The sequence below is a fragment of the Canis aureus genome, chromosome 3 (genome assembly GCF_053574225.1).
Source record: "Canis aureus isolate CA01 chromosome 3, VMU_Caureus_v.1.0, whole genome shotgun sequence".
Taxonomy (NCBI): domain Eukaryota; kingdom Metazoa; phylum Chordata; class Mammalia; order Carnivora; family Canidae; genus Canis; species Canis aureus.
In genome coordinates, this window is record NC_135613.1 from 5,553,545 (window position 1) to 5,581,036 (window position 27,492).

A 27,492-nucleotide genomic window follows, 5' to 3' on the forward strand; every position below is an offset into this window, starting at 1 on the left:
CCACCTGGCAAATGCCACCAAGCAACCTTAGCCCATGCCACAGGGAGCAGAAACACCCAGGCCCGCCGAGCTGCGACGGGCGAGCCCTGCCTGGATCTCCGACTGTAATAAAATGGGGGTTGCTTTCAGCTGCTAAATTTCAGGGTAGTTTGTCAAGCAACAGTGGGGTAACTGCCATGGGACTCTGCAGCCAGATGGTCTGGGTTCAAATCCTGATCCTACCGTTTGTTCGCTAGTTGACTGACCTCCCGCGTGCGCATTTCCCTGAAGCATCAGTACTTGCCTGGTGGGATCCACACCCAAACGGTCTTTAAGGGGTGAAGTGAAATCCACGTCAAGTGCTTTGCACAGTGCCTGGCTAGGGACGCCGAATGATCCGAAGGCATCAGCTGATGCCGTCTGTATGCCCTTTGACACATCCTTCCAACGAGGAAGAGCTCCCCTTCCCTATGTACAGGAGGCAGGAAAGAAGAGGCTGCAGGCATTCAAACACACCACCCCCTTGCCATTAACTCCTCTGCTGTCCCACCACCGAAGGGAAAAGTCCAAACCCATTATGATTTGCAAAGCTCTTGCCCTGCTTATGCACAGCTCGTCGCCTCCGTCCCCATCTCCCCTCAAAGCCGGGTCACAGCCATCCCTGCACACCCACCCGCACCCACCCGTACCCACCCACACCCACCCGCACCGCTCCAAGGGAATGTGTCAACATCCCCCCACTGAGTTCTTCTGAGCACGGTGACTTCAGGCATCCTTTTTCCTTCCTTGGGATTCCTTTTGCATATTCTCAGTCTTCTCCAGCAAACACTTTATTTTCATAACGTAGTAAACATTACAAAAAACAGGAGGTGGCAAGTCCCTCTACTTGAAGACCGGGACACTATCTTACTTCTCGATCTTCCTCCTGGGATCTGCCTAAACCTCTTTCCTATTATTGAATGAAGGAAGGAAGGAGCTAGAAGTAGTGCAAAGCTCACTGTGCATATATTAAAGTGGAGTAGCCTACATTTATATACGAACTGCATTTATAAATGCAGGATGTAAATTTGAAAACCTCTCTTTTGTTTTCTTGATTTGGGGTTTGGATTTTTCGGGTTTTTTTTGTTTTTTTCAAAGATACTCATGGTGAAGCCGGTCTCTTTTCAAATGAAGAAACCCTTTCTGAAGTGACTAATCATTCTGTAATTTATTCTTTTTAAGGCCAGAATGCCAGAGTTTCTTAAAATGAGCTTCTTCTTCCGTATCTGTGTTTATCAACTAATGACAGGCTCTTAAACATTCATTTAGTGATGAGAAAGTTCCAAGACAGTGTGCTATGTTCTGGTTAGAAGAATTCAGCTTAGCCAAATATATATAAATTGCCTGCCCGCCAAAGGGAGAGGACCTGTCCGGGAATACTAAATCTGTGGGTACAGATTTGGGAGCACAAACGTTTCTTCTCGGGGACTGACAGTGAGCTGACTCCGTGTGGCCACGGCCCCCTGGGCCCTGCCCGGGCCTGGCGGAGAAGCACCCATCTTCCCAGACATCTTTGTCTCCCTCTGGGTCTCTCCCAGCTGCCTTGCTGGCTGGATTCAGAAGCCTTACATCTCCAACTCTTTCACAAATTCTCTAAATAGGTTACTAGTTCATGCACTGGATTTTCGTGCTCTCTTCGATTTACCAGCTCAGAGTAACCCAAATCAGGCCAGCCTGTGCGGGATGAAGTCAATGAGCATGGAAATTGCCTCTAGTACACACACAGGCTCTCCCAGAGCTCCTGTTTTGGATTCCTCTTGCATTAGCAACCGAAGGCGGCTTCTTCCAGCGCACAGCACCGCCGCCTTCCCCCTTCCTGCCCAGACGATCTCAGGAGATTTTAGAATCTTTAAGTCAACCCAACAGGCTTCTTTTCTGGTCATTTCTCATCACTTAGTCCTATAAATATTAATCACAAGCTTCATATTTTAAAACCTCTTTAAGCATATTAACTATTTAGCCACATAAATCAATCGTCAGCTAATCTTAGTGGTCCCTCACACTTTCCCAAGTTCCAGAACTTTCTACCTCAGCTACCAAACTTCACCCTTTTGCCACCAAAGTTATTTCATGCCTTTTCAATCTACCAGGCCTTTCTTTAGATGAAAAGGAACAGAGAAGGAAGGAGGGAGAGAAAGAAAGGGGGAGGAAAGGGAGAACAAAGAGAGGACAACGGGAGATGAACAAATTAGAAAGATAAACCCATGGGACTGGAGGATCAGGGACCTGTTTCTGATTCTCCAAACTGTCTTGGGCATCCTGAGCAAGCCGCTAAACGTCTCTGGGGTTGGCATGGGTTAGGAGGTATCTCTGGCATCTTCTTGCTGAAAACCCTATCCTCTCTACAGTAAATTCCAGAATTATCTCCTTCATACCAGAAGATCTTTCTAGAAGGATGCCCAAGGAGCACAGAGGTTGCTTTGCACTCACAGACTGCAAGATAGATCCATAGCCCTTGCTTCCAGACTCACTGGGGGAGTGAGCTGCTCTGTGGGCATAGTCTTTTTCTTTTCTTTTTAAAGATTTATTTGTCTGATAGAAAGGGTGCCTGCATGTGCGCAGGTGCTGGGGCGCAGGACACAGGGAGAGAGAATCCAAGTAGACTCCACACTGAGCGGGGAGCCTGACGCGGGGCTGCATCTCATGACCCTGAGATCATGACCTGAGCTGAAACCAAGAATCAGCTGTTTACCGACTGCTCCACCCAGACACCCCTGTGGACGTGGTCTCTGTAGTCCCATTTCTGTGCAGCCCATTTGCGGTTCAATTACCTTTCAGAGTGTACGTCCTAATTATGTAAAAACTATGCAGCCAACCTATGAGAACCTCCGGGAATCCTAGCAGCATTGATTGCTTCATACCAGCTATTTTGAGAAGGTGTCAGTGTTAGGGAGGAAGTAACTCTGGCAACTAAGAGAGCAGAGTCAGACAGGCCATGGTTCAAATACTGGCCCCTGCAGGTGTTCAGCATTCAACCAGGTGCCTCACCTCCCTGAGAAGCACTTCTCTCATCTGTAAAGCAGAGAGGCGTCTGCATGCTTCCTCTGGTTGATATCCAGAAGAAAAGAGACAGTGCTACAACATGTACCGCTCTGCACCTGACTCATAGTTAGTGTTCAATAAATGTGAGCTTTTATTATTACCATATTTCCTCCATTCTGAGACACCATCGATCGGAAGTCAAAGCATCAATTTAATAACATCTCAGGGGGAAAAACAATATATTAAACACACATTCCCATTTTAAGACATCACAATTTCAACAATATTAAAAGGTGAAAAGAAATGTGTCTTAAAAATCAATGAAATGTGGTCTTATTATTGTCACATTTTGGAACCATTCTAAGTCATTTGCTTGTTTACTTGCCTTTTTCCTGTTTTGTCTGGCTTTCCCCCAGGAGACATGAAGTTCCATGAGAATAAAGAACTAGGTCTTCCTTTCAACACTGTGCTCCCAGTGCCTAGTACAAGTGTCAACAAAATATTTGTGGGATAAGATGATTTAACATTACTTTAAGGGCAGCCCAGGTGGCTCAGCAGTTTAGCGCCGCCTTCAGCCCAGGGCCTGATCCTGGAGACCCGGGATCGAGTCGCACGTCGGGCTCCCTGCATGGAGCCTGCTTCTCCCTCTCCCTGTGTCTCTGCCTCTCTCTGTGTGTGTCTCTCAAGAATAAATAAATAAAATCTTTAAAAAGAAAGCACTAATATGAGGGGGCTACTGATTAAGATGCCACTAATGTTGGCATTGTTTCATATGATGAAACTTCTTCATATCCTCCAAAATCCCTTCCACTTAGTTCCTCCCCAGCCTTGGGAGAAAGGTTTGTTTGTCTGAATGTGTATTTGTTGAAAACTGGTATTTTCCTTGAACTCTATGCACAAGGAATGAGGGTGAAAGCAGACAAGTGCAGAGCATCTGCCACAACCACTGACACAGAGGTAGCAGTCATAAATCACACTCGAAATTCCACACAAAACAATGGTAGGGTATTGGTCCTCATCAGCTTAAAATATGCTGCCGGTTTGAATGTCCTTAGTTTCTGTAGATATGCACTAGACATTAATAAAGATCTATTTATGGAATCAACTAAAATGTGTCCTTTTAATTTGCAAACAAGAAAAATAAACACTGAGGTAATCTCCCCAGTGCAAATGACTTTTACTACACATTCAGAAATTTAAAAAAAATAAAAAATAAATAAAATAAACGATTCATCAACAATCAGTTTAAGGAGGGCCTACTATGTGTTGGGTGTGCCAGGTGCTGGGGTGGAGAAGCAGTCTAGAATAGTCTAGGATAAGGAAGACAAATGCAGGAGACACCGGGATACACACACCATTGTCCTATGTCAGGCAGAAAGAAGCACTGGCTCAGGGCTGTAGGGCCCCAAGGTAAGGAGCAGGAATGATCTTAAGGAGGAGAGAATGTCAGTCCCATCAGACTGACTGGAAGTAGAGGGGTCTCTGATTTTGTGTCACTCCAGCTCCTTCAGATGATTCCCGGCTGCATAAACCAAATCCTGTGTCAGGGGACCTGTCAGACTCCAAGAGATACTGTAGGGGCTTATCAAAAATGAAATGGTTTCTCATTGAGAGGAAGCAAAGTTCATTCACTCAGTTGCCTTGCAAGTGACGGGGCAGGTAATTACACAAATACAAGCTACTTTTAACTTATCATGAAACAGTAATTCTCAAATAATTAACCTAAACAAGAAATTGGGTCCACTTACCCCAATCATGAGGAACTTGTTGGACAAGAGCTTGTTGGGGGTGTCCTCTTCTTTAATGAGGATGAGGATGATTCTTTACAGTGCCCAGGAAGCAGCCACAGTATCTAAACAAGGAAACAAAAGGAACTGAGTGAAGAAGAAAACCATAAGCCCAGCCCTCAATAGGTCAAGGTTGGACTGACCAGATGGACATGATGAGTGCTGGGAGGTCAGACTAGGCTTCACAGAGCCTGGAGCAGGAAGTGTTGTTGGAACATGACAGCCCTCGGTTGGTCTTCAACCATGAGAAGAAATTCAATATTGGCAGAAAGAGAGGAAGGCCATACCAGCCTTGGCCAGCGCTGGAGTAGCAAAGGAGCTAATCTAATGTGGCACCAGTACGCAGACATGAACTCGGTAATGAAGAGGGAGATGTTGGCAGGAGCTCGTTTAAGGTGGAGCCTGATTATACAAGGAGCTCAGAGTCGTGTTGTTTTGCTTTGCTTTGTTTCAATTGTATTGAGGATGAAAGTTTTGAGCAAAACAGTGATACAATCGGTTGTATGTCTCAGGAAGACTATTCTGGTGGTACCGAGGTTCGGCTGGAAGAAATGAGGAATGTGGGAAGGAAAGACAGTTATTGCAAGAGTTCAGGCAATGGGTGACAGGGTCAGATCTCAGAGACTGAGAAGGTGGATGGCTGGGCCTTGGAGGTCAACTGGATGAAGAGGAAGAGGGACAGGAAAAACACCCCGGCCTGCTAGGGTATTAGAATGAAGACTGTTAGCCCCTCATATTCACCTAAAGGAATGTCCTGGGACTCACGGCATCGCTCTCCATGATGGCCACGTGGAAGTTCCCCAGCATCCAGGACACAACAGCATACCATGCAGCTGTAAGAAGGAAAGATCTCCAATGGAATGATCAACATGAGTGAAGGCACAAACCAGCCTGTCCAAACACTCACCAAACCAACAGAAGAAGCAGAGTATATACTGTATCATTCCATTTGCCATAAGTTCAAAACCAAGCAAAATGAATTTATGGTGTCCAAAGTTATAAGACAGATCATACTTTGGTGGGGAATCATGGCAGGTCCTGACGAGAGAGAACGCAGGTAACCATGGGGTAAGTTCCGGTGTTCCATTTCCAAGTTCTGGTTACTCAGGTATGTTCACCATGTGAAAATCCATCCGACTGTATTTGTATTATCTGTGTGCACTTTTATGCAAATACAAGATACTTAAAGTTAAAAACCTACAAAAAATAAAATCATCTTTTATTTGCAGTGCCTCCTGTATGTACAGCACTAAAGCAATGTCAGTAACAACAACAACACCTTTTATTTTGGAATATTAATCCCTATGTGCTAGAAACTGGTAGGTGCTGACTGCAACCTCATGAGAACAGTTTTATTTTATTTTATTTTTTTAAGATTTTATTTATTTAGTCATGAGAGACAGAGAGAGAGAGGCAGAGACACGGGCAGAGGGAGAAGCAGGCTCCCCACGGGGAGCTTGATGCAGAACTCGAACCCAGGACCCCAGGATCACAACCTGAGCCAAAGGCAGATGCTCCACCACTGAGCTACCCAGGAATCCCACATGAGATCATTTTTAAACCCCTAGCTAAAAACAAGGAAACAGAGGTTCTGAGATATTTAAATAATGCCTAAATCCACCATCTTTCTTCTGAAACAGCCCCTTACCTTGTGTCAGGATTCCACAAGTGTTCCAAGAAACGTGACTGCAATTATTCTACTGTAGGCATTGAATCTGCTGTGTCCACACGATCCTACTTTTCCAGCATAAGCTGGATCTGTCCCCCCTCGTACTTCCAAACATTCAGGTTATCAATGAACTATTTCAGGGCTTCACATCATGCTTATTTCCACAATTCCAGACCTCTCCAGCAAACACCTTCCTTATGAAGTTTTCAATCAAACAAATGAATTCAACCCAGAAAAGCAAACACATTTTGGATAGAACAGTCATCTTTTTTAATCAGTTTTTGTGTTTCCTATATAAACCAGCAGCCCAGAGGTACTATTTCTGAAAGCATTTTGTAATGGAAGATTTTAGCCGAGTGCTATTTAGTATTATCGTTATTATCCCTGTTATTAATAATAATGATTTATAGAGCAGTTGGAAGAGGCAGTGCTATTTAGAAACTAGGAACACCAAGCCTGATTTGATACTTAAGCCAGCAAATGGAATAGGAGGAGAAGAGGCAAGAGGAGAAATTAAAATAGACGGCTCTATCTTCAGACATCTACCTACAGGGACCAAGAAGCAGGTGATATGAAGGAAAAAGTCTACAAAAATGGAGCCCAGGGACATTTTTCTCCACGAGGTCACCACCTCAAGAGATGCGATCTGCCAGAACTCACAGAGCCTGGCCAAAAGCCGTAGCACCTTGACGAATTCACTTCCGACATGTCATGACCCTGGAGAGTTTTCAACATATTCTACAGACACAGATGCGTGTGACCTTTGCAAGAACGCTGTGGGGTAGACAGGGGCAGGCTAACTTCACATCTCCACCCCTACCGTGCTGGTGAAAGCACTAAAATTCGGGAGCAAAGCATCACAGGACAACATCACAGAAAGCCACCCTGGCCACGCTACTACGGGAGGTGACCCCAGGGGCCATCTCGTCAGGTGGTTCACAGCCATCACTGACTAAGAAAGCTGTGGGAGAATTTTGTGATGGTTTAAGACTCCTGAGCCTCATTCCAGGACTGAGGGGAACCCAAGAACGTATAATTCAAAGAATAAAACTCCCCAAAGAACTCGTCATAGAAACAAAAGAACTTGGGTCTTCAGAACGATAGAGTCTTTGGAGTGTTGCAGAAGACAAATAAATCAAAAACTCTCACCTGGCATCCCGGCGAGTATCCAAACTAGCAACGATGAAGAGAATATCCCAAAAGCTCAGAGAGAAGAAAGGTATTCTCTTCAATGGGGCAGTAATCAGATTCACATCAGTTCTCACCCTTTGAGGGAAAATGTATTTCAATTATACACCCAGACAGCGTACGTGTAAAGATACTAACACTTCTGCAAAGAATATTTTCTGCAAAACAAGAAATGAAATTGAGAATATGCTTCAGCCAAATGAAAAAGAAATCCAAGAGAAATAGAAAGGAGTCCGGGAAATCCAAGGAAAAATAGAAACGAATCCCAGAGGGGAGCAAAATGAAACCTCAGGATGACAAGTGTGCAGCCAAAATCAATCAGCGCAAATGGAAACAGGAAGTCGGCAGGTGCCGGAAATAACATGTGTGAGAGGGAAGTAGATTCCGTCCTTTCAGTGGTAACAGCAAAGAAGCTGCAAGTCCCTCATGGGACCACGAAGGCAGAATTTTCTGTGTCAGTGAGAAAAACTAAAGGAACCCCTTGGAAGAGACAAACACATACAGTTGGCCTTGAACAACATGGGGCTTGGGGGCGCCAACCACCCGTGCAGTTGAAAATCCACGTATAACTTTGGACTCCCCCAAATCTTTTTTTAAATAGTTAAGTCTTTTCCTTTTCTTTTTTTTTTCTTTTTTTTTTTTATTGGAGTTCAATTTGCCAACATATAGCATACCCAGTGCTCATCCTGTCAAGTGCCCCCATCAGTGTCCGTCACCCCATACCCCTGTCCCCCCCGTCCCCCCGCCCACCCCCCCTTCCACCCCCTTGTTCGTTTCCCAGAGTTAGGAGACTCTCATGCTCTGTCACCCTCACTGATATTTTCACTCATTTTCTCTCCTTTCCCCTTTATTCCCTTTCACTAATTCTTATATTCCCCAAATGAATGAGACCATATAATGTTTGTCCTTCTCTGATTGACTTACTTCACTCAGCATCATCCCCTCCAGTTCCAACCACATGAAGCAAATGGTGGGTATTGGTCGTTTCTAATTGGACTCCCCAAAATCTTAACCTCTAATGGCGTTCTGTTGCCGAGAAGCCTTACCAGTAACATAAGTATATTAACTCACATCTTGTATGTTGTATGTATCATGTGTTGTGCTCTTAACAAAGTAAGATAGAGCAAAAAAATGTTATTAAGAAAATCCTAAGGAAAGGAGAATATGTTTATAGCACTGTTCCATGCTTACAGAAAAAACTCTGCATACCAGTGGACCGCACAGTCCAAACTCACGGTATTCAAGGGCCAGGTGCACGTGAAAGGCATGGACTGAGTGTGAAAAACAAACGCAGGTGTTCAGTGGGTGTAGGTAAAGGAAGGAAGTTGTTAGGTTTTCCCACCTTCCTTCAAGTGGTGTGAGTTTGAAGGCACAGCCTTGCGCTTGCTTCCTCGAGTCCAGCCCGACCAGGTGGCCAGGTGGGTGCCAGGGGGTGGGGGTGGGGGGGCACTGAGAGGCCACAGAACATACTGGCTCTGAGCAAGAGGTCTGAGGTCACAGGCTGGGCCCAAACTCTTGCCTCTGCCGCTTACTGGCTTCATGACCTTGGAGAGTTACTTAACCTCTCTGTGCCTCCGCTCTCTCCTCCTCACAGGACTGTCACCTACCTCACAGGACTGATACACAGATAGAAGAATCCAATATAGGTAATGTATTTCGAATGGCAATTCACTCCACATAAGCACGCAAAGAGTAGCTGTTATTATTGTCGCAATATTAAAATATAGAAAGAGTGGTTGGGTTGTGAAGTAAAGGCCATTCTTAAAATTAGCCTCGACAAAACTTGGAAGACAAAAACAGAATTAAATATCATAAAATCAACATAAAAATTGAGAAGCGAAAAATAAAGACACAGTTGACACGACGAGAGGCAGGAGAGAGACACTACAGGAAGAGGAAGGGAGTTGCTAATTCCTTCACCTAAGACGGAAGTATCTAAATTCTGTACAGACTAAACAGATGAAGCAATAAAGAGTTTTAACCCTAAATATATAATCTGAAATGATTTAATTAATAAATTAATTTTAATCCTTTTAAGTTTATTAATTTTTCATTGATTATAATTATATATTTTATCTACATATTACATATACTTCTATATAATTTATATCCTACTTATGGTTAATTATAATTATAATGAATAATTAATCCATTAATTTAAATGTAATTTAAAGTAATAAAGCAAACACTAAACATGATATTTATAAAGTCAGAAAAGCAGGTGGTGGAGAAGGAAGGTGAAGTGGGAGGTAATGACTGTTGACCTTTGCAGGATGCTTATCATGGGCCAGGCAATGTGCTAATCGCTCTACATATATTATCTCAATTAATCCTATAACAGCCCTATAAGTTCAATACCTTTGCTATGATGATGCCCGCTTCCCAGGAATTTGAGGCAGAGAGAGACTAGGTAGGTCGCCTGGATCCCCAGACGAGTCAGAGAAGGGCAGTCCCAGCCTCTGCTTTCTGGCACCTCTACGAGAACGCATCCTCCAGAGTGGGAAGGTAGCGAGAGCGGTTTACAGATAGCACCTAGCGTTAGGGAGGCAGAGGAAAAATCAACCACTATCGTGGCATGAAGAGTGTCCCACAAAATGTCACGTCTACCCAGGACCTCCAAAAGTGATGTTATTTGGAAGTAAGGTCTCTGCAGATGTAATTGAGATGAGGTCATACTAGAGATGGGTTGGTCCTAAGGCCAAGGCCTGGGGTCCTCATAAGAACAGGAAAAGAAGGGGCCCCTGGGTGGCTCAGTCGCTTAAAGGTCGGCCTTCGGCTCAGGTCATGATCCCAGGGTCCTAGGAGAGAGCCCAGCTTTGGGCTCCCTGCTCAGCGGGGAGTCTGTTTCTCCCTCTCTCTCTCTCTCCCCTTCGGCTTGTGCTCACTCTCTCTCACAAATAAATAAAGTCTTTAAAAATAAATAAAATAGGCATGCCTGGGTAGCTCAGCGGTTGAGCATCTGCCTTCTGTTCAGGGCCTGATCCTGGAGACCCGGGATCGAGTCCCACATCAGGCTCCTTGTGAGAACCCTGCTTCTCCCTCTGCTTGTGTCTCTGCCTCTCTCCCTCTCTGTCTCTCGAGAATAAATAAACGAAATCTTTTAAATAAATATATAAATAAAAATTAAAAGGAATGTGAGGTGATTTGATTTAAAAAAAAAATGGGGAGGAGAAAACAGGGAGACTCACAGGGAAGAAGCCCATGGGACAACAGAGGCAGGCGTCGGAGAGGCACAGCTACAAACCAAGGAACAGAGATTGCCGGGAGCCACCCGAAGCTAAGAGGAGGCACTAGGGGTTCTTCCCTAGAGCCTTGGAGGGAGCGGGGCCTTGCCAGCACCTCGACTTCATACTGACAACCCTCGGAACTGTGAAAAAGTACATTTCTGTTGTTTCATGGCCACCTGGTTTGTGGTAATTTGTGACAGCAGCCTTGGGAGACTGAGACAACTACCCAAAGCCTTAGAATAGAAATGGTCAAGATCATTGGAAAAAGGGAGAATTGGACCCTACAGCTTTCTTTACTTTTTGCTTTCTAAACATCTATCATGTGCTACTCTCTGCGGTAGGCAGACTCATAGGGGGATCTCATGACGCATCCTTCTGGGTTCACATGATTGTGTAACTCCCTCCTTTTGATCTCAGTGGAACCTGTGACTGGCTTCTAACCACTGGAATATCCCACATACAAGATGTCACTTCCATGATAGAATTATTTAAGACTGTCATGTCAGTCTTACAGATCCTCTCCCTCCCTGGCTTTGACGAAGCAGATGGTCGGGTCGAGGAGACCCACATAGGGAACAGAGGCAAATCTCCAGCCAACAACTACCTCGGCGCTGAGAATGTTCTCTGACTCACAACCAGCAAGACACTGAGGTCCCCAGTCCAATGGGCTGAAGGGAACTGAACTCTGCCAACAGCGACACGAGCTTGGAACCATGGCCTTCGCCGTCCGAGTCGCAGCAGAGACGCCACCCCTCCGAACCCTCCACCATTGCCCTGTGGGACCCTGACTCAGCCAAGCTGTGTGTAAACCCCTGACCCACAGCACCTGGTAAAATAAAGATAATAAAGGCCTGTAGTTTTAAGCCACTAGAGTTGTGTAAAATTGTCACGCAGCAATAGATAACTAATATTCGCCTATAAATAAGAAGAGTAATAATACTAAGACTCCGAAGCTTGCTATCGTTAAACATTAAGACAAATTATTTTGATGATCAGTTGGCTTTGGGGACAGCTCCCTCATGAAACAAATAAGGAAACCAAGCCACAGAGAGGTGGAGAAGCATGGACAGGTTCACCCGGGTCATTAACGGAAATGTCAAAAAAAAATTGAAAATTAAAAATAAAAAAACTGAAATATCACTGAGGCACACTGGTCCCCATGGACGCTACATGCTCCATCTTGCTGCTGCCTGCAGAACAACTGGAATAAAAGGTGGGGAAGGGGAGTAGCAAAGAGCAAGATAATTGCTCAAATCAAGGGCAAAGATTCAGTTTTGCCTTCGATTAGATTCATGGCAAGCTCTGTTCCCAACATTCACCCCTAGTTCCTGGGAGGGTAAATGTGTGAAACAGGCACTTATTAGACAATTTTTTTTTTGACAGCTGCTGCCTTTGCAATTACTGTGGTATGATTTTTTTTTCTTCTGAATGGCTCCAGATTTGTTTTTGTCTGAGCTGAGGTGGAAAATTGAGAAATAACAGATTCAACAATAATTGACTTTATTAGGAATATGAATGTATTACACATGCTGTATATTAAAAACTCATTGCTTTTATATTGGCCTCGCACACTCTACGCTACGTTTATGGTTCCCTGGTCTCTGGTGTTCCCCCTTCTTTACGGTTCCCATCAGCTTTATGTTCCTCATTCCCTGTCATGCGGAGGAAATAAATGGTTAAAAATCTAAGTGCTCATCAGACACAAGCCAGAGTTCATAAATGAAAGTGGGCAGGCTTGGGTAATTTAAGATACTGCTGTGAGCTGGTGTTGCCAAAAAAATGATGCACTTATTGAACCATAAACAAAAGCAATTAAGATGAGCTGTTGATTACTGTGGAGAAAAACTCCCCAACAGCACAGAGAAGCGGGCCTCAGAGGGAGTCTCATTTGCATAAGCATCTCTGGAATCCTGGGATGTCCCAGGAGGGTTGCAGGAGCCCCTTTTGCAAAAGGATCCTGGTGTCTCACGGGAAGAATCCTGAGAAAGCCCCTGGAACCTTCTGCACAAGGAATCACAGCTACCAGGCAAAGAAGGGAGCAGAAGGTTGACTGTTTCTTTAGAGCAGCGCCAGGAAGGAAGCAAGTCCCTCTGAGGTAGTTTGAAGGCATCAGACTCATGGCAAACCACAGCTGGAACATAATGCTGTTGAGTTCTACGTGGCAAAGCATTGCCTCAGCCCGACCTTTGAGAGCTCCCTGGAGAAGGCTAGGACCTGGGAGAGGGGAGGGAGTACCCCTGGTGCAACCTTTAATGGCTGGACCGTCCCAGGTTGCACAAAATGGAGCTCTGATGGGAAAAGCTGAGCAAAAGAAGCCTGGATCAACAGCTGGCAGAGAGCACCTGCTGACGCCCGGCTGCAGAAGCAGCAAGAACCACAAAAGCAAGGATGTAACTAAGCTGCCAAAGATGCAGAGGTGGTTAGGAACCTGGAAACAAAATGAGGTGCCCGGTCTGGACAAACACACAGCAATGGCCAGCCCCCCGGCCCCCCAGCTCCAAGCCCTTAACCACGCCCACCACTGGAGCAGGACGCACAAGATCACAAAGGAAATCTGTGAACACTGTGACCCTGTTATCATCTCTCTCTGAGAGTGGAAATTCTCCACTGATTATGGAGAGCTGTACCTAAAAGTCCCCAAGAACAAGGCGCGTGGTCGATGCTTGACAATTGTTTACAGAGGGAAAAAGAGAAAAGGAGGAATGAGTGGATGAACAGATGGAGGGAATGCATCACTGGGAGAGAAGTTAAGGTCAGGATTGACATTTAGAGTCGCCTTGAGGAGGCAGAGAGGGTGGAAAGAGCACGCCAGGGCAAAGCGCCCTGAGACACATCTTAAGTAGTGAGCAGGAGCAAGACAGGCAGGAGAAGAAAAATGAGCATCCAGCCAGACAGATGATGTTGGGTCAACTCAACCCTTCGCCTCCTGTCAGGAAACTCTGCGGGCACACATTGCAGCATGCCGATCAGTCACAGCGAGCAGTGATTGGCATCTGCGAGCCTAGCACCTACGAGAAGACTGACATTCAGGCAGACAGGTCCAAATGTCACCGGCCAAAGGCCAGAGCACCTGGCAGGCTGGCTCGGGCCACTCAGACGGGTGAGGTGACGGTCAGACCAACGCAACCACCCTGAGTGGTGGTTGGAAATTCACTGCCGGCGGCCAGTTCATTTAACCAGGAGACGTATCTGTGTTGGTGTATATGAGGTGATAAAGGCGTGGGGGCCCACGGAAAGGAAATTAATGGGTGGAGACCTCCTACTTTCCACCCAGGGCTTAACACCAGCTTGTGGAACAGTCAGCACAACTCAAGTAGGGGTGATCAGCTCTGTTTTACTGATAAAGGACCTCGGGCTCTGATAAAGTCAATAGTCTTTAAAAATTCACACGGGTGATAAGAGATAGACCCAGGATCAAATCGGGATTGCCTGAGCCATGGAAGTCTTGTTCTTTCTACTAACTCTCTGCTTTTGACATCGGCACCGAGAGGCACAGAGATACGTGAGGCGAAACGTTTTCCAAGGCAAAGAAGCAGAGGTAAAGCAATTTTAAAAACGTCTTTCTGCATATTGCTGTTGCCATTCTGCAATTACAAGGGAAATAATTCATGAGGCCGATGGAGAATACGATGGTAGGCAAAAGGAGCAAGAAGAGAAAGGAGTATCGTTTCTGCACTGGGTTTGTACTCCGCCCTGAAGCCACGATAGATCACATGGAGGCTGAGAGGGAGGCCTTGTTTGTGGCAGAACCAGGGTCCCGGAGCAGACTTCCAAGTGTCACTGGGAAGGTAGTATCGTTTATGTAGAGGAGCACGGGCATCTCTGATATACTGTGCTAAGCGAGGCAAAAATGGCAAAGGACTCGGTGACCCAGGATTCACTCAACAAACATTGCTGAGTGTCGCATCAGCTGCCCTCATGCCGGCCTACAAAAGCCTGTGGGAGGAAGTCCTGTCCACACAGCTGTCAGGCTCCAAGAGGAGGACAGACATATGGGAAGACAAGGTCATACAATTATGCTCTTTTTGGGGAAATGTGCTTCCAAGACCAAATTTGTAGGACTTTGAGAATTAATTCATTAAGTCAATAAACATCTATTGAGTGGCTCCCTAAGGACAGGCCACTGTAGGCTCGATGGTAGATAAGTGAGCACAACAGACGATAAAGTCTCTGGTATTGGTTGTATTCTGGGAAAGTATATTCTGTCTACATCCAGTCTTGCCACATTTCTTCTCTATGAGTCTATCAGAATTGTCCTTGTACCTCCCACCTCAGAGAAGCGGGTGATAGGGATCAAGAGTAGGGTTTTTATACACGGGAAGCTTTCAATTTAAGTTCCAGATTATCACATCCTAACTAAGAGATCCCCTAAAATCAGAAAGTTGCAAGGTTTTTTGTTTTTGTTTTTTTTTTTGTTTTTTCTTTTTTTTCTCCCTTGTAACACTGGTGACAATGATCTTTCCTTGCAGGGATTTTAGGAGAGTTCATTTGAATATACTCACATCATCTAGCCTGATGCATAGACAATGAAAATAGAAGTTTCTGTTCCCTAGTTGAGATTTCTCTCTGCCCCAGGGCCAAGTTGCTATATCAAACTGTAAACCCCACATGCCCGCTTTCGGTTATAATTATGTCCACACAGCAGCTCCTACATACTGTGGACATCTGCACTATTTGGAAATACTCCTTAGTTTATACCATCATGGCACATAGGAAACCCCAAATCATTAACTGTAGAAGAGAGGGATAAAGGAAGGGGGGAAGTAGAGGCAGGGACCCAAAATAAAGTGTATCTCCAGTCAGAGACAATGAGTACACTCCCCATTAGCCCAAGTGTGATCTAGTAGAGTAGGAGGAATGGCTTTGGGAAGAATTTTAGGAAGTTCCTTATCTGTAGGTCATGTTGAGATATCAGGGCTGAGAAAAAGGAAGCCCCAGCATTGTCCAGTTTCTGATCTGGGCTACAGGGTAGAGAACAGTGTTACCTAGAAACGCTCACTAGGAGGGAGGCAGAAGTGTGAGCTGCTGCTTTGTTCAATTCGGTATGTCTGATGGACAGTCGGGGGTGATAGCAGCTGGAGCCACATAGAAGCCTCTGCACGTCATGGAAGTCTGGGCTTCCAGATGTGGGAGTCATTGGAATGGGGGAAGTATCTGTGGCCGTGAGAGTAAATGAGATGACTGCGGGGTAGGTAGCAGAGCGGGAGGAGGCCATTGAGGGAAGAAGCACAGGAACGTTGCTGTTCAATCTCAAACGTGGAAGTAAAGCCAAGGAAGTGAATACAGAGGAGGACGCAGAGCTGGAGACCGAGTTCTCTGGAACTGAACTGGTCCAGCAGATGTGAGTCAGCGTTGGCATCAGGACCAAGGACAGAGAACCATGCCGCGTCCCCTCCCCTCCCCCACAATGGGCAGGGTGGGCACCCCAGTAGCTCCCTGGGACACAGCCCTCTCCAGGGGTGGAGAGAGAGGGACCCTACGTTACAAAAGCGGCCACTGGCTCTGCCAGAAGAAATGCCACATTGGAGGAGTCCCAGCCCCAGAAAGGCAGGGGATTCGCAGCGACCAAGAGCATGCCCAAGATGGACGGCTCTGGGGAGTATGCACTGCGTTCCCTGGGATTTTCTGGATAGTTCGTCCTTCCCCTCCTCTGTGAGGTAGAAATGCTTCAGAAAGAAATCTACAGTTATAAATTCTCTAGGTTCCTTCTTACCCAGTCAGGCAAGATTGATGGGCTGAGCTGGTTTGACACAGAAGCAATTGGGAATATCATTATTTGCCTTGTATTTATCTGCATTTATGTTAATAGCTTTGTTCTTGATCAGAGTAGCTACTAAACTTAGGGAAAATGTTTATTGCACTCAAAGTTTCCCTATGATGAATTATGTGGGAGTCACAGAATAGCCAATGCACACAACGTGAAGAAAACATTTCCTTTTTTTTTTTTTTTTTCTGCTTCTGATCCCAACGGCACAGGCCTCCTGCATACTTGGGACCAAACCAACTCAATTTTTCACATTCTGCTTTGTCATCTGATTGATTTAATGCTTCTTGTGGTCAGACTTTGCAGGGAAAAAGAACACGCATACAATTTCTCTCTCTGGCATGAGCTCTTTCTTGCTCTTTTTTTGACGGGCAATTTCATAAAATCACAGGGCTGGGAAGGACCTTTATGTGCATTTTTTCCTAACTCCTCACAGTACAGAAGCACTTGGGAGAAAAAAAGAGACAGAAAGAAGTAACTTTTTTTGAGATCTTTCCCAGGTGAGGCAGTGTGCTCAGAGGCTTCACTTATTATATTAGCCTACTTTATCTTCACGACACTTTCTTACCCCCATGTCGAAGATGAGTAACATCGAGGCTTGGAGAATTAGACCACAGGCTGACAAACTACTGCCTGGGGCTGGAATCAAGCCCACCTTCTGCTTGTGTAAGTCAAGTTTTCTTGGAATGCAACCATATTCATTCATTCATTCATTCATTCATTCATTCGTTTATGTATTGTCTGTGGCTCCCGAAGCTATAATGGCAGAGTTGAGTGGTTGCAACCAAGATCATTCAGCCCACAAAGCCTAAAATATTTACTCTCTGACTCTTTACAGAAAAGGTTTGCTAACCTCTACTGGAGTCAACTGCCCTGGTCACAGATGGTAGGTGATTATGTTTGGTAAACACCCTATTCTGTTCTGTTCTGGGTGACTCCAGATCGTCTGTCTTTCTTCCCTATTACTGCTATCTTGCTCACAGTGTCCACCTCATGAAGGACAGACCAGTTCAGGTGGCCCCTCAGAACGTTCTCATCCAAAAACATACTCACCTACCTCCAAACAAACCAGAAAGACTTCCTGTAGCAAACTACAGGCAGCGGTAAGGATGTACCTGCTCGGAAGGCATTTGAAAAATAGAGATTTAGGTTCTTCTTTACCCTTCGCCTCACAGTGGGTTTCGCCTCTTCTGTCTTGCACAGAGGAAGCCAGAATGGATATTAGTTTAATAGCACTTAGTAAGAATTTTAATATCTTTCATTACTGTGTCTATCAAGGAAGACTTCCTGGAAGAGGTAGAATTTGATAGAAGGTTTTCATACCACAGGTCATGTAAGTTTCTCAAAAAGCTTCTGGAGGAAATGAGAGGAGGTGAAAAATAATTGTGAAGACCGTCAACCCTTCAGAAAGGTGATGCTAAAGTAAGGGGACAGTGTTAGGAGAAGACATTCACGAGTTCTTCCAATGTGTACAACCCTTCAAAAGGAGTGTAATTTTTTGAGATGAGGGAAGAAGGAACCCTCAAATGTGAAGGGACTCACCCAGGATCTCATAGTTTACAAGACAGGATTTGAATTTGGGTCTGGATGCAAAGCCCATTCGGTTTCCCATGTACCATTTTTTAAAATGAAGCCAGCCTGCAAAGAAGTAACTCTCAGAATTGATCCATACCTGTAATGTTCACATTTTCTCAGGATTTCTCAGGATTAGCTTTCTTAGAGATGAAGTAAACTTGAGTGAACAGAAAGCGACCAAAGGTAGACATTTCTGGTCCTGATGGTAGTGAGAAATCTGAAGATGAGAGAAAAGAGGAGTGTAGCAGAGAAAGGGGCTGAGGAGGGAAGGAGGGAAGGGAACGGAAATGGAGGGGAAAATTTTTTTAAGTGGAGTCTCTCTAGACTGGGAGACCTTGGGAACCAATCAAATCTCAGAGGAGACCCAAGAGAGACCGAGTGAGGTCCATCCATGGAGGCCAAGTACACAAGGCAACAAAAGAGCAACACATCTGACGTTGAGGATCTCATTTGTGATGTAATCTCTCATCACATGTGACCTCATGTGATTAATCAGGGAATTTTAAAACATCAGGCAAAGAACGGAGTTATGGGTCATCTGGTCTGGTCTTTCATCCTGACACCTCCCTACAACACCCATCAGCAGGGATGCCCAGACCCTACTTGATTATCTCTAGTGGCAGGAAACCTAAACCCCACAGCCCAGGCAGCTCAAGTAAGACCTATAATTTCCCTGTGACTTAAACCAATCGATTCCAATTATCCCCCGAGGAGATGATCAGGACACATGAAACTACCGTCTCGAGTAAAATTTCTTAAAGTATACAAAGACAACAGGTACCCTTAGGACTGTCCTCCCGAAGTAAACATAAAAATCACCACTTACAGATGCCTTCTATGTAGACTAGATGCCTTCCATGTATAGATGCCTCACCGGAAGCTTAAATGTTATATCCCTAAGAGGTATTCATGACTATCTCTATTTTATCGGAGAGAAAACAGAGGCTCAGACTCCAGAAGGAAGTTCCCCATGATAACATCACCAGGGAGTACAAGACACAGATTTCCAACACAGGTCATTCTTTGAATTCCACGTACCTCCTGACACCAGGATTTTGAACCCTCTCAGCATTATGATAATTTCACTACGGACTTTAAGAAGTAGAAAAGTGTAAGTGGGCATATTTTTATCTGTTTTTTTTTTTTTTCATTATATTGACATGGAAGAGAGAAAGTAGGTGACGAGTAGAATTGAGTCAGAGCTATTTAAGAAAGACATCTGACCAGCTGAAGAATATCTTCTTGTAAAATAACTTCTGAGGTTGCGTCTGATGTTGAAAATACAATCAGTGGTACGTGTCTCTGTAAATCCAGGTAAGAAATTCACCAGTTTCCCGTGAAGAGTCCATAAAATCGTATTTCCTTACATTTGTCAAACAGTTGGGAATATATACCTCACAATTAGATAAACTTCTTCCCTTTGTCATTTTAAAATCAATAACATCCTTAAGATGTATTTTCCTGATAATCTCCTCTAATAAAAAGTGTCAGAAGAGGCAGTTTCATGGACCATAACTTTACAGACAATGAGATTAATCAAGGTGGATATGTTTGCACAAATGGCTAGGAGTTTGCAAGCCTCCAAGGTCAAGAGACAGATACCAACTATAAAATTTTGGTTTTAAATGGCACCATAAACGCCAACACCAGTTACAAATTTCCAGGTTTTCTTCCTTCGGTTCTTTGGCCCCAACACCATTCCAAATTAGGAACTGGCCTTCTGTGAGCCTATTAGTGTGGTTGTAACTCCCGTGAATTCTTTCTTTGCAACAACTTCCTTGTGTTACAGATGAAACCATCCACCACCGCAGGAGCTGAAGTCTGACTTCCAAAGGCCCAGGGCACCCACTGTCTGACACACACTCACTTTCTGAATATTTTAAAGACAAGGGGATTAGGCACTTCAAAAATAACAGACCCTGCTTTGCATGAAAATATAATACGTTTCCATCTTAATGATGTTAAAAGAATAGCTTGTTATCACCAAGCATCTGAAGAAAAAACAAATTACACATGCAAATGTTTTTTGGCTAATTAATTCAATTCTGAAGATAAAATTGGGACAGTACAGAATTTCAAGCAGATTCCTAATAAGTTCTGGAATCCAGCAATTTTTAACTGGGATACCAGACCATCTATTTCCAGGAGGTGAGGTTTCTTGCAGACCCTTCTGTTAACATTGATTCATTCCAGTTTTGCGAAAAGCCTCAATGTGCTGCTTAGTTATTTGTCCCATCACTCCTGTGGTGTAAAAATTTCAGGGTCAAAATTTAGACTAAAGGGGTGGAAATTCTAGCTGCCTTGTGCAAATTGAACTACCTCCCAGAAAATGACTTGCTTCATCTATAGCAGTGATATAAAGATGACATTATAAAACCTACGACAGTTACACAATTAAACCGGTCTTTCAATCTGAAAGCCCAGCTCCATTTGAAATTAGTGGGAAGAGCATGGGTTTGGAGGCACACAGATCTGGATTGAATAACAAATCTGCCACCTATTTGCTACTTGAGAGGAAAAAACACAGTTACAATCCCTAAAACATTACTGATCTTTTCATCTGTAAAGTGGGATTAAAAATGTCTACTCTCAGGGGTTTTTTTTTTTTTTCTTTTAATTGAGAATTAGAATCAAAAATGTATTTGCATTGGAGAAAAAAAATCTTTACAATCCTTTTTTAAAATGAAAGCTGTGTTTTATATCTGTTTGCTCCTAATTTAAAAAAGTAAAATCTAAAAAAAAAAAAAAAAGTAAAATCTTTCTGTCATGAGACCAAAATCCCTTGAAAATCACAAAAATCTTGAGGACTTCCATAAGGCATGGATAGAGGAAGTGATTAAGTTTGTCTCATCCAGAATTTAGGAATGAAGGAAGCCTCTAGATTATACAGACAGAATAGAAACGATCTCAGAGCTTTATATACAATAAATGCTCAAGAAACATTTCTTTCTCTTGTAGAGGCATTATTTCTATACTATAACATCCCAGTTTGTTTAAATACCAGGAAGTTCCCTATCTTATTATAGGAGTACCAAATCTCTACAGCCCATGAGCAAAGAAAACAGTTTTTACTCTGTACCTAATGGTGGGCTCCAGTCACTTGTCTGGAAGCCTGGGAGGAAGAGCATATCTACAAATGGGACATAAAGCGTGTGGCACACAGTTGCCCTACCCATGGCCCGGGAAGACACTGCCAAAGACAGAGCCGCCCAGCACTCCAGAACTCCACGTGGCTAGGAAACTGAAGTTGGTGTGAGAGATTAAACAAATTTCCCATTATTCACGTGTTTCAGTAGAAGAGGGACTTCCTGGGTTTCTTGGCAGAGGGTGACCACTCTGAATGTCCCTCCCTGCTAGTGGGAAGAGGAAAATACTGCGGGTCACTGGGCTGGGAGATTTGTATGGAAAAACCTGTCCAGACCACGCAAGTCAGAGGTTTAGCATGGAGTCAGGAGAGATAAGGACCACTTGAGTTGATGTCCAAGAAAGGAGCTGACAACAAGGCAAAGAGACAACAGAACCAAGGAACAGGTCAGGTCAGGAGGAACCAATGGGACACAGACAGGGAGCCAAGACAGAGCAGTGAGCCCAGAAGGGGCCCAGCAGGGGCATGCGACCAGGCCATGCCATGCAACATTTCTCAGGTCTTGAGGCCCTAGCCCGGGAAGGGGGTTGAGAGGAAGCTGCCCAGAGCTGGAGAGGTAAAGGGAAGATGATGGTCTGGACACCTGTGAAGGAGCCACAGGCATGAACAGCCAGCACTGGGGGCCCGCCCAGGGGTGAGGGCCTGAGTGACTCATAGAATAGCTGTACCCTAAAGGACTTTTCCTTCTCATAGAATGTCTTTTTTATTTACCCTGGGCTGAAGGCAGGTGTTAAACTGCTGAGCCACCCAGGCGTCCCTAGAATGTCTTTAAAAAAAAAAAAAAAATTTATTTGTTTATTTTAAAGATTTTATTTATTTTTTTGAGAGAGAGAGCATGCACAAGCGGAGGGAGGGGGAGGCGGAAGGGGAAGAACAGAGGCAGAGGGAGAGGGAGGATCATGACCTGAGCCGAAGGCAGATGTCTAACCTACTGAGCCATCCATGCACCCCAAAGAGTGTCTTCAATTGTGTGTCTCTCCAGGAACAACCCAAGGACAAGCAAAAGCCATACTTCCAAGTCAAGTGCATAGAAGCCACTTTGCTCTTCCTGTTGGTGAAAATGCAGCTGATGAGCCACAAATTCCTGCAAACACTACTGAATGAGTCCAATGCGAGCACAGAGGCTACCTTTCCCCTTTCTAAAATACACCAATATCTCTTCCCTAGAATGTTTCTGAAACCCTCTGGCTGACATTGAGCTTTCTGAGCTTCAGTCTTCTATCTATCAAGTGGTGAGAACAATGTTGAGATGGAATTTCAGCTGGAATAGTGAACCATCCCGGCTGTCTGGTTAAGCAACTCTGAATTCTGGAGTTAAATTGGACTCGTTTATTTTGGCCCCGATTTCAGGATCTGTGAAATTCAGCTCTGAAACAGACTTATCTAGGAAATAAGGCCACCCATGATCTGAGGCCCCTCTTGGACTTGAGTGTTGACTACATGGTAGGCATGGCCAAGAGTATTAGATAAATTACCTCCTTTTAACAACCCTACCAATGACTACAACCGCTTATTGTCTTTTAACAAGGCCACTGAGAGATGGCAGTAGCGTAACTTGCCCAAGGTCACCCAGCTATAAAGTGGTAAAGCCAGTTCAGACGGTCCCTGACTTAGAATGTTTACAACTTAGGATTTTTTTTTTTTTAACTGTACAATGGTGTGAAAGTGGTTTGCATTCAGTAGAAACCATACTTTTAATTTTGATCTTCTTCTGGGCTAACAGCATGTGGGATGACCCTCAACCATGATGCTGGGCGGCAGCAGGAGCCAGAGCTACCAGGCAGCCACGGACGGGATCACAAAGGTAAACGAGCGACACGCAACCATTCTGCACCCCCACAGCCATTCTGTTTCTCGCTTTCAGTACAGTATCCAATAAATTACAGATGTTCAGCACTTCGTTATAAAAAAAAGGCTTCGTGTGAGATGATTCTACACAACAGTAGGCCCACGGTAAGTGTTCTGAGCACATAGGTGTAAGGCAGGCTAGGCTAAGCTATGATGCTTGGTAGGTGGGGTGTATCAAATGCATTTTCAACGTACGGTATTTCCAACTTTACAGTGGGTTTATCGGGATGCCACCCCCCCCCTTAAGTGGAGGAACATCTGTATCTGGATTTAGGCAGTGACCCCAGAGCCGAAGCTCTAAGGCTCTGTGTATACCATACTGGGAGTTGGGGGAGGTGAATGACTTTGAGAGTTTCAGTGGAGAAGGGAAGGGTTGATTTCTGTAAACCCTGGTCACAGTGTTCTCCTTGATGCTGAGATTTAGACACCATCGTGCAGGGGAACTGAGTTAGCAGAGTTGATTACACGTGAGTCAGACCTATTCTTATCTTCTCCTCCATATGATTCCGGTCCCTAAGGAGAGGTTAGAGGGGAAGAGAAGACCGGAGACCAGGACACTGGCCACCTGACCGAGCCCCCCTGGGTAAGAGCCAGGGCCTGGATTGTCCAGGCTTGGCCCCATCTCATTTACTTGCATTGATTTGCAAATGCCCAAAGCCGCACCCATGCAGGATTGGGGGTGGGGGTGGGGGAGACAAGCTCGTCATCCTTGCTTTTTAATTCCTTTTTTCATCTTCTTATCTCAAGTTCTTTGGTAATGCTCGGATTTCAAAGGAAATATTTGGAAAGATATCTGAGGACTGGATGCGTTCATGTTTTACACCAAATGCTTTCAACATGAGAATCCGCCCAGTCGTATCTAATAAAAATATCCTTCCTGAGCTGGTACCAGGAGGTTTCATTAAAATAGCAGTCGATAAGCAGAGCTGATTTGGCACCAGGAGGGAAAAAAGTCATCGGCATATCAGGCCTTTGGAATTCAAGAATACAGCTGAATCTAGGCCCTTTTTCGTTGTCTTAGGATCATATCCTACATCTTGCCTCATCAGGTACAGAGGAATGTACTCATTCAAACAGTACTGAGCTGTCAACATGAGAGAAGAATTGGAGATCTTTTCTCTGTCCATCATGCCTGAGGCAGAGAGACCGGAAATGGTTTCTCTGATGCCCCAGGATGTGGGACCCCTCTGATGCCCCAGAATTAAAGTTTCTATGAACTCCCCGAGGGGCTTCTTCCCAGGGCTTCATTTTCCTGGGCCCGATTGCCAGATCAACGAAAAAGTCATAACAGGGGCGCAAATAAATAACTCCAAACATGACCGTTCCTGTATTTTCATCTTAGGCCTATTGGCTAACAACATAGGTCAGGTCTGCTAGGTGCTGGCGACCAGAATTCAACAGGGATCTCAGCTGCAAAGGCTTGCCACGCAATCAGGGAGATTAGGAAACCATCCCTGCCACAAGGAAATCGAAAGGAGGAAGGAATTCTTCACGGCTGGAGCTAGGTGGCCTATGGAATGCTTCCTGGAGGAAGTGACAGCAAAGTCAGGCCTTGAGTATAGGGGACACCTGGGCCTCGGAGATGGGAGAGTCTTAGCAGAAGTTAAGAGGATGCGTGACGGGGGCTCTGGCTGGACAAGGGACATACTTACAAGTTCAGGCTGCCCTGAGTTAAAGGTGCGTGGAGCCACGGCTGGCAAAGTGGTCCCAGCCCGGTAATGGGCCTCTGCTATCTGGCTGTAAGTTTGCTCATTAACCGGCATATGAGGAGGCCCCTCCCAGCACTGATCATTTCTCTCTCTCTCTCTTTTTTTTTTAAGATTTTATTTATTTATTCATGAGAGACACAGAGAGAGAGAGAGGCAGAGACACAGGCAGAGGGAGAAGCAGGCTCCATGCAGGGAGCCCGACGTGGGACTCGATCCCAGGACCCCGAAGGCAGATGCTCGACCTCTGAGCCCCCCGGGTGCCCCGGCGCTGATCATTTCTAACACCATTCCGGAAACAGTGGAAACCTTGGGGTTTCGCTAAGGCGGAGGCGGGGGGAGGTACGGAGAGGCTAGCAAGCAGAAGCATCCTTCGATCTCTCAAATTCTTCGAGTCTAATTGCGAGCCTCGCACCCCTTGTCTCACGGCCTTTCTCCCTCCTCTACCTGGGGCTGCTCTACACCCCCAGCTCCGCCGCTGCCTCTCGGGGCTCCCGGCGCCCCTGCACCCACCCTGGCCCCACCGGGCTCAGGCTGCGGGTGTGAGTCACGAGGGTCGTGTGGGCCAGGAGGCGCTGGGGGCCACCACAGCCCTGGAGCCGGCCTGGGCTTGCACCTCCGTCCTGCCACCTGTCCCGCTGCGTGGACTCGGGGGTGGCCAGGCTCCGTGTGCCTCCGTGTGCATCTGGGGGCGGGGGGGGGAGGGGACCAGAACACCCGGCTCACAGGTCTTACTAAAATCGCCCAGGTTTAAAAAAATAATAAATAAAAAAATAAATAAATAAATAAATAAATAAATAAATAAATAAATAAATAAATAAATAAATAAATAAAATAAAATAAAATCGCCCAGGTTCTCAGAAGGAAACCGAGGCCCTAGAGATCGGGGTGGAGCAGGTTTGGGGAGTTGGAACGTGTAGCCTCCCTGGGGCTTGGCACAGACGAGGTGATTTTATTGCGTTTATTTTACAACTCGGCGTTCCCTGCATCTAGCAACTGTGCTGAACACATGAGCAAATCTTCCAAAGTTCCTCCAGGTCGGGCTACCACTTACCAGCTTTAGGGCCGAGCACAGCCCGGGGAAGACCCCGTGACCCCCACCTCATCAGGGGTGCAGCCGGCCCGGGGCCAGAGCGGCCAAGCCTGTGCTGGGCACCCCAGACACACATGTTGCAAGTTATGCCTGGGACTCGTATTGCTACGGAAATACCATCCTTCAAAACATTTTACTTTTTTTTTTGTTTCCAGTACATGAATTAGGTCTTAAAAAAAATAGAAGAGAAAAACGGGAAAAAAAAAAAAAAAAAAGAAAAGTAACTGATCTGTTTTGTGCCGGAGCTGTCTGGTCTCTCCAGCACTTAATCCAGCGGCTCTCATTGTCTGGGATCAAAGCGCCTTCCCCGCGCGGCTTTGTTCTGCTTGGAGCAGAGGCAGAGGCTGAAAGGAGACTCCTCCGGGCTGCCCGCCCCTCCCTTCCCCGGAACTTCCAGAGAACAAAGAGACTTACAAGGCAAGGATCCCAACTACAAGGTGCTAATGATCCGAATCACACGCCTCCAAGTCTGGACTGGTTTTCCCAAATCCGAAGGCTTCCTGGAGGGGGAGGAGCCACAGGGAGGAGCCAGGAGCCAAGACCTCTGGACTCGCCCCTTGGAATGCAGAGCAGCTGGGGGCACAAGTGTGGCTCCCCTCCCGGGATTGCGGGCGCTCCCAGCCCCCCAGCAGTCAGGCAGGCCCCCCCCCCGCCCCTCCTACGCCAGGGCACCCGCAGGTGCGGCTCAGTCTGGGCTACACTGGCAAAGGGCTTGCTGAGAATGACGGAGCCCAAACTCCAGGAGGAGAGCTGTTTAGCGGGAATCAGAACCACCTCGAGGGCTTGTTAAAATATAGATCGCTGGGCCCCGGGCTCCGAGTTTTTTATTCAGTAGGTCTGGGTAGGGCATGAGAATCTGCATTTCTAACAGGCCCCAGCTGCTGCTGGTTCAGGGAGCATCCTAGGGGAGCGGCAGCTCCGAACACCTTACTCCTGGGCTCATCCTCAGTAAAGCATATGGGCACTGCTAGGGTCTCTGATCACGGTTTCTGGGTGCTTCTCCCTAAGGATCTGGAGACCCCAGAGGCCACCAAGCAACCAGAGTGCATGGTTATCGCCCACCTTGAGCCTCTCTCTCTCTGTCTCTGTCTCTCGTGTGTGCCCTGGGGTAGTGTGGACACCTATGTGTCCTGCTCTAAAAAAATCCCTTCACGTAAATACACCAATACTGTGGAAAGCAAACTGGCGAGCGCGGCGGCAGAGCAGGGAGAGAGGAGGTTGCTGGGTGGAATCTGGGTCCTGCGAATGGGCTTCATAGTTGGGTGACCAGGGATGAGTCCCCTAAACTCCACTAGCCTCTCCCTCCTCCCTGGGAATGAGGAAAGCAGACTGCTCCTCGGAGCGGTTGGCAATACCAGAACCCATTCGCAGCCTCATTTCGAGCTCCGGAACAGACATCCTGCCTAACCGGCCTCTCCTACCTAGGCCCGGCCTGTCCTTTCCAGGAGTTCAGCCTTTGCCTGCAACCGGTAGCTGTGGAAGGAAGGAAT

General features: G+C 45.8%; 1 long non-coding RNA gene across 5 annotated transcripts; it reads right to left on the reverse strand.

The window, feature by feature from the left end:
• Positions 1-26,570, reverse strand: LOC144306329 (uncharacterized). 5 transcript variants are annotated; one of them, XR_013373401.1, is made up of 4 exons: positions 26,417-26,570; positions 5,529-5,620; positions 4,749-4,852; positions 1-447 (listed from the first exon to the last, which is right to left on the reverse strand). It is a non-coding gene; the product is annotated as an uncharacterized LOC144306329 (long non-coding RNA). The 5 variants fall into 5 exon arrangements; XR_013373399.1 differs by lacking the exon at positions 26,417-26,570 and adding an exon at positions 5,802-5,939; XR_013373402.1 differs by lacking the exon at positions 26,417-26,570 and adding an exon at positions 5,802-5,939 and having other exon boundaries at positions 4,749-5,329.
• Positions 26,571-27,492: the final 922 nt, after the last annotated feature.